Source organism: Furipterus horrens, unplaced genomic scaffold (genome assembly GCF_987537825.1).
Source record: "Furipterus horrens unplaced genomic scaffold, mFurHor1.1.pri manual_scaffold_4, whole genome shotgun sequence".
NCBI lineage: Eukaryota > Metazoa > Chordata > Mammalia > Chiroptera > Furipteridae > Furipterus > Furipterus horrens.
The window spans coordinates 49437634-49443169 of record NW_028327174.1 but is presented as its reverse complement, the minus strand read 5'-3'; the positions used below and the strand labels follow the sequence as shown (position 1 = coordinate 49443169).

Here is a 5536-nt window from a genome sequence, read left to right as displayed (position 1 = left end):
ACACCTTGCCCTGTCTCTGGCTTTGGCTCTGACTCCTAGCTCTGTGTTCTCTGAGTCCTATTTGACTTTGCAACTAGGGTAGTCAAATTTTGTAATTGATTTTATGTATAGGAATTAAAGTTATATAACTTCCAGTTATATAACATTTTGGGGGATAATGTATCCGTCAAGAATCCTACTTCCTAGAACAAAGATTCTGTCTTCTTAGAAAACCTGATGACCTTGTTGGAAATGCCACAATGGATCTTGAGCTGCTTGTAGGAGGATGGTGTGAGGAGTTTAATCAGCAGGTCCTGAGAAGGCCATGTAGTGTAGACATGGGCATATCCTGATCATAGTGTGTTCTGTCTTTTATTACTCACCCTTTTTGAGCTCCCTTACTTCCTGGGGGAATGATTTGTTTTAGGCAGAAACCTCAACACCTACCCAAAAATAACAACAGCAGCAACAATTAAACTTTCTGAAGTTGAGTCAGGAATCTCATGGGCTGAAGTTGAGCCATGCAATCTCAAGGGCTGAAGAGCAGGTACCCTGGGAGAGGAGAAAAGGAAATCAGACCACGAAAGGCTGCTAGTGTTGTCCATGACCAGGTCAAGGATCTGCCTCTATATCCTGCACCTTGGGCAAAGTCAAAATGCCAGGTCTCATTCTCTGCACTGCTGTTCACTCCCTTTCAGGGTTAAAGAAGATGTTCCTACATCTTTTCACACTTTCCCAGCTCAAACACAGAAAGTAAAGCTCATTAACGTCCAACAATTCTGGGATATGTGTGCCGTCCTTGATGCTGAAACCCACTGCCTGGGTGTCTTACCTCAAATTCATCCTTGCTCAGGCATCTTCCTCTGGCTCTTCATTGTCTCCATACCTCCTTTCTTTCTTTGTTCTTTACAGATCTGATTTCTTCTACTTTCATTATTCACTCATGAAAATATCTGTGTTCATCTCTTTTCCCTCTTCTTCTCTTTTATTTTGACCCAGAATGGCAACACTAATCAATAAAAGAGAATGGACTTTGAAATTTAAAGAAGATTGAAGTTTTTGAATCTTGGATTTTCTCTCTATTGGTCTTAATGGTCTCAAACTGTTACAGGTTGAGAAAAAAGCATGTGAGAAGCCCTAAGAGTTGGGTAAAAGATGATCATTATGGCTGAAACATAAATACAAGATTGTGAGTGGAAGAAATATGTTTGCAGAAACATTTGGAGGCCAAGCCACATTTAAGAGGTTGAATTTTGCTCTAAAGACACCTATGGAAACATTCATTTGGGGTTATATATATATTTTTTTTTTCAGGAAAGTGTGACTGAAAGATAAGAAGGCAAGGTAATAGAAGATAATGGCAAAAGTGGTTGAGATTTTGGACTATGGAATCTTATCTGGATGAGGAGGAAAGTGAAGACAGGGGAGGCTAATACACAGAGATGCAGTAGAAATGACTATCAGTGGAATCAAAATAGCAGTATTGGAAGCAATTGAACAAGTGAAGGAACAACATATTGGTGAGAAAAGTGGATGCATGAGTTTATGGTTTCAGACATTCCATGAAGCAATTCTGGGTGACAGCAAGATCCAGGATGGAGCCATGGGAATGGGTGACTGAAGAAGAGTGGAGTAAATGCCTATTGGGTTGAGGAGGCTGGGTTTTGGCTGGGACACTAATGTGAATGTTTGAATCACTTAAAGTAGCAGCAGATCTTGGGATGAGAGAAATTCTATGAAACAAGTGCCAGTGTTCTCAAGGAATGAGGGAGAGTTACCAAAAGAAGATGGCAGGCCATATGGTCAAAACACCTAAACCTTAAGGAAATAGGGGACTTTAAAAGAAGGTGGGGTTGGTGATGGTCTCAAAGTGCTAGGAGTGAGACTGATTGCTTCTAGATCTGGATATACCTGGGTTTGCTACAATAAATAATATCTACTTGAGTCTACTTGAGGTAATAAGGATTCTGATTTTGTTTACATTATTTGTCAGTTTTCATGTCTTCATTATACATGTATGTACCCACAAACAATATATGTATTGTTATGTGTGGTTTTAAGTTTCAAACAAATGGCCTAGTAGTGTGCATATTATTCTGCACCTTATATTTTTCATTCAAAGTATTCACTGTTTTTTTTTCTTCTGCAAAATGCTTTATTGTTTCTATTTGGTTCCAAGCATGGGAGAAGGCTCTAAGGTGGTTAAAAGGATGCCTAGTGGTTTCAGGGAGAGGCTCAGGCAGAAGCCAGGCACCAGAGGGATGCAGAGGGGCCCCTCAAAAGCCCTCCGGGCTCCAGAGACTCCTAGTCAGGTTTGAGGGTACACCTTTCTTTTTTAAAATTGTTTTTCTATTGCAATTTTTCCATTTTTCCCCCGTTGCTCTCCCCTGCCCTGCCCATCTCCCCGCTCTCCCACCGTCAATCCCCACCCTGTTGTCCATGTCCATGGGTCATTTATACTAATTCCTTGACTAGACCCTCCCCCTTCTTTGCCCCCTTTCCCCCCTCTCCCCTCCCCTCTGGTCATACTTCTCCAGGGACATACAGAGGACCCATAGGCATATGAAAGAATGCTCAACATCACTAGTCATCAGAGATGCAAGTTAAAACCACAGTGAGATACCACCAGATACAGGTCAGAATGGCCATCATTAACAAATCAACAAACAACAAGTGCTGGTGAGGGTGCAAGGGTGCGCCTTTCGAAGAGATACTCACTCAGCCCTGCCTGGGGGCTGATAAGCCCACGGGTGTTAGCCAGGTGGTTGCCGATCTTCTTGATGTGTATCACCTTCTCATCCAGGAAGTCACAGAGATGAGCGTCTGTGTGGGCAGAACTCAGGGCGTGCATTTCCAAGAGGGCCTGGGCCAGGTTCTTCTCCAAGGCCGTGGCAGCTTCCATGGCATCCTGAGCTCTATCTCACTTATCTTGGGAAGGTTTATGCCTGTCCTGAATGAGGGTGAGGCCTGATGCACTGGCTTTGCATTTTTAAGAATCTCTCCACACCCCCTTGCTTCTCCTCAGCCAACTCTTGGCAGAAGTGGCCCACACCCTCCAGAGACACCTTGTCGGGTTGGAAATAGAAGCCCAGAGAGAGGTAGGTGAAGGAGGCCTGCAGATGCTGGTTGACTAGGCAGTTGATGGTGGCCTCCACCTTGATGGAATAATTCTGATGAATTTGGGAGCTCATGGTTGCTGGCAAATAAGGAGTTAATCTCAAAAAATAGTGTTGGCTGGTCTCAGAGGCTGAAGATGGCTGAGATGGTTCTGAAGGTGGTGACAGGAAAAGAGGTTGGAGGGTAGTAGGAGGCTGGAAGGGGCATCCCTGGGTTTGTTCAGTCCACACACTGTTAAAGCAAGAGATGGGTCTGGGATAGTGGAGGGCGCTCAGGTAGTCATTGTTTCTGAGGTTTGTTCATGTTGATACTTGCTCTCATTCACGTTAACTGCTCTACAGTGATTAATTGTATTGCTGAAACAGAACCCACGGGCTGCCCCAATTGCAGCAGAACCCATGGGCTTCAGTTATGAGGGGCCTGATTGCCCGCTGCCAAAAAGCGTAACTCTTAATACCAGAATTTGGTGAAAAGAAAAGGAATAATTTGTTTAAAGGTTGTACAGATTTACCTTAATGGCGGATTTTTGCCATTAAGTCTTACTTCCTTTAAAACACCCACAAACACATAGTTCTGCCTCCCCCTACCAAACCAGGCTAGTTTTAGAAAAGTCAGAGATACAGTTTTCCTACTTCCCAGACACAATTCAGTTTTACCAGCAGCTCCCAATCATTCGTGCCTGATTGGGGAGGTTTTGCCTGTGTTGTGGTGTTTTCCAGCTCTTAATTCAGAACCACGTGGTTCTCTTTCAGCCTGCATGGGGTTCCCAGCCTCTTTGCAAACTGAGTGACCTTCCCCTTGTTAATGGCTGCCACCTTACTTTTAAATGCCTGACTGTGGCCTGTGACTCAGGCCCTGTAAGCTCTTCATCACCATTCTAAGGTCAAAGTCCCTCCCATCTCCTTGCCACCTGTTTTATATTCATTCTTCTGTTAATGAACATTTAGATTGTTTCTCATGTTTTGTTACTCAGAAAATAATGCACTGAACATAATTGTATATTCTCCAGTTTCATTTTGGTGTGTCCAAGTGTGGATTTATATTTTATTTATTTTGTTTGGTGTTCTGAATATATTTTAATGAGAAATTAAAAAAAAAAAAACCCTCTCTTAAAACAAAATGAAACCCTTTTTATTTTATTTATTTTTGTACCTCTCTTTTCAATTTTGGAAAATTCTCATTCATTATCTGTTCAAGTTACTATTCTCCTTCAGTTTCTCCATTCTGTTTTTCTGGAATGCCTATCAGTAAATATTAGAGCTTCCCCATTGAAACTCTAGGTCTTTGTTCTGCTCTTTGATATTTTGTCTTGTTGCCTCTCTGCGTTGTATTCACTTTTTAAAAACTGTTGACTCTATTAGAGATGTCCCCCATTCCCTCCCCTTTGCCCACCTCCACCCAACCCCAGCCACCCCTCCCCTGGCCTTTACCACATTATTGTCTGTGTTCATGGGCTGTGCATATATATTCTTTGGCTAATCTCTTCACCTTCTTTTATCCAGTTCCCTCCACCCTCTCCCCTCTGAGTTCTGTCAGTCTGTTTCATGTACCTAGACTCTGGGTCTATTTTGTTCGTCTGTTTATTTTATTCATTAGATTGCATATGTAAGTGAGATCACATGGTATTTGTCTTTCTAAGACTGGCTTATTTCTCTTAACATAATAATCTCCAGGTCCATCCATGCTGTTGCAAAGTATAAAAGTTCCTTCTTTTTTACAGCCATGTAATAGTCCATTGTGTAAATGTACCACAACTTTTTTATCCACTCATCTACTGATGAGCATTTAGGCTGTTTCCAGATCTTGACTATTGTAAATAACGCTGCTATGAACATAGGTGGGCATATATTCTTTCTGATAGGTGTTCTGGTATTCTGGGTGAAGTATTCAATATTATCTTGCAATTCACTAATTCTTTCTTTACCTATGTCAAGTCTATAGTTTATCCCACTATTGAGACTTTAAATATTTCAATGAGTATATTTTTCATTTCTGATTTCAACATGTGTTCTTTTACATATCCATGTGGGCTTGTAATTCTACCTATATTCTTCATGATTTTCTCTCCTGTGCTTTATGTAAATTATTCATTCGCTGTCTTTTAAGGATCTTAAACATTTACTTTTAAGCATTTCCAGAGTTTTAATATTTTAATCTTATCTAGTGTAAATTTATCTTCCAACTGTTGATATTTTTGGCTATCTTTTGTAGAGTTAGGGTTTTTTCAAGTATTTTATAATGTTGGCTCTCATACTCATTTTGAGTGGGAGAGCATGTGCACACACACACACACACACACACTTCCTGGTTTTGTAGTTATGTGCCATCTTGCCTCCTTAGAAGTGCTCTGTATAAGCTTTTGCCTCAAACTTTGGCAGACAGCAATTTTTTTTCATTTCTCTTTAATGAAGAAGAGGCCCTGACCCCAACCTCTCATTTC

The 5536-nt window shown here is 41.3% G+C and overlaps 1 pseudogene; it reads right to left on the bottom strand.

The window, feature by feature from the left end:
* Positions 1-2638: 2638 nt before the first annotated feature.
* LOC150011674 (ferritin light chain pseudogene) lies at positions 2639-3170 on the bottom strand (annotated as a pseudogene).
* Positions 3171-5536: the final 2366 nt, after the last annotated feature.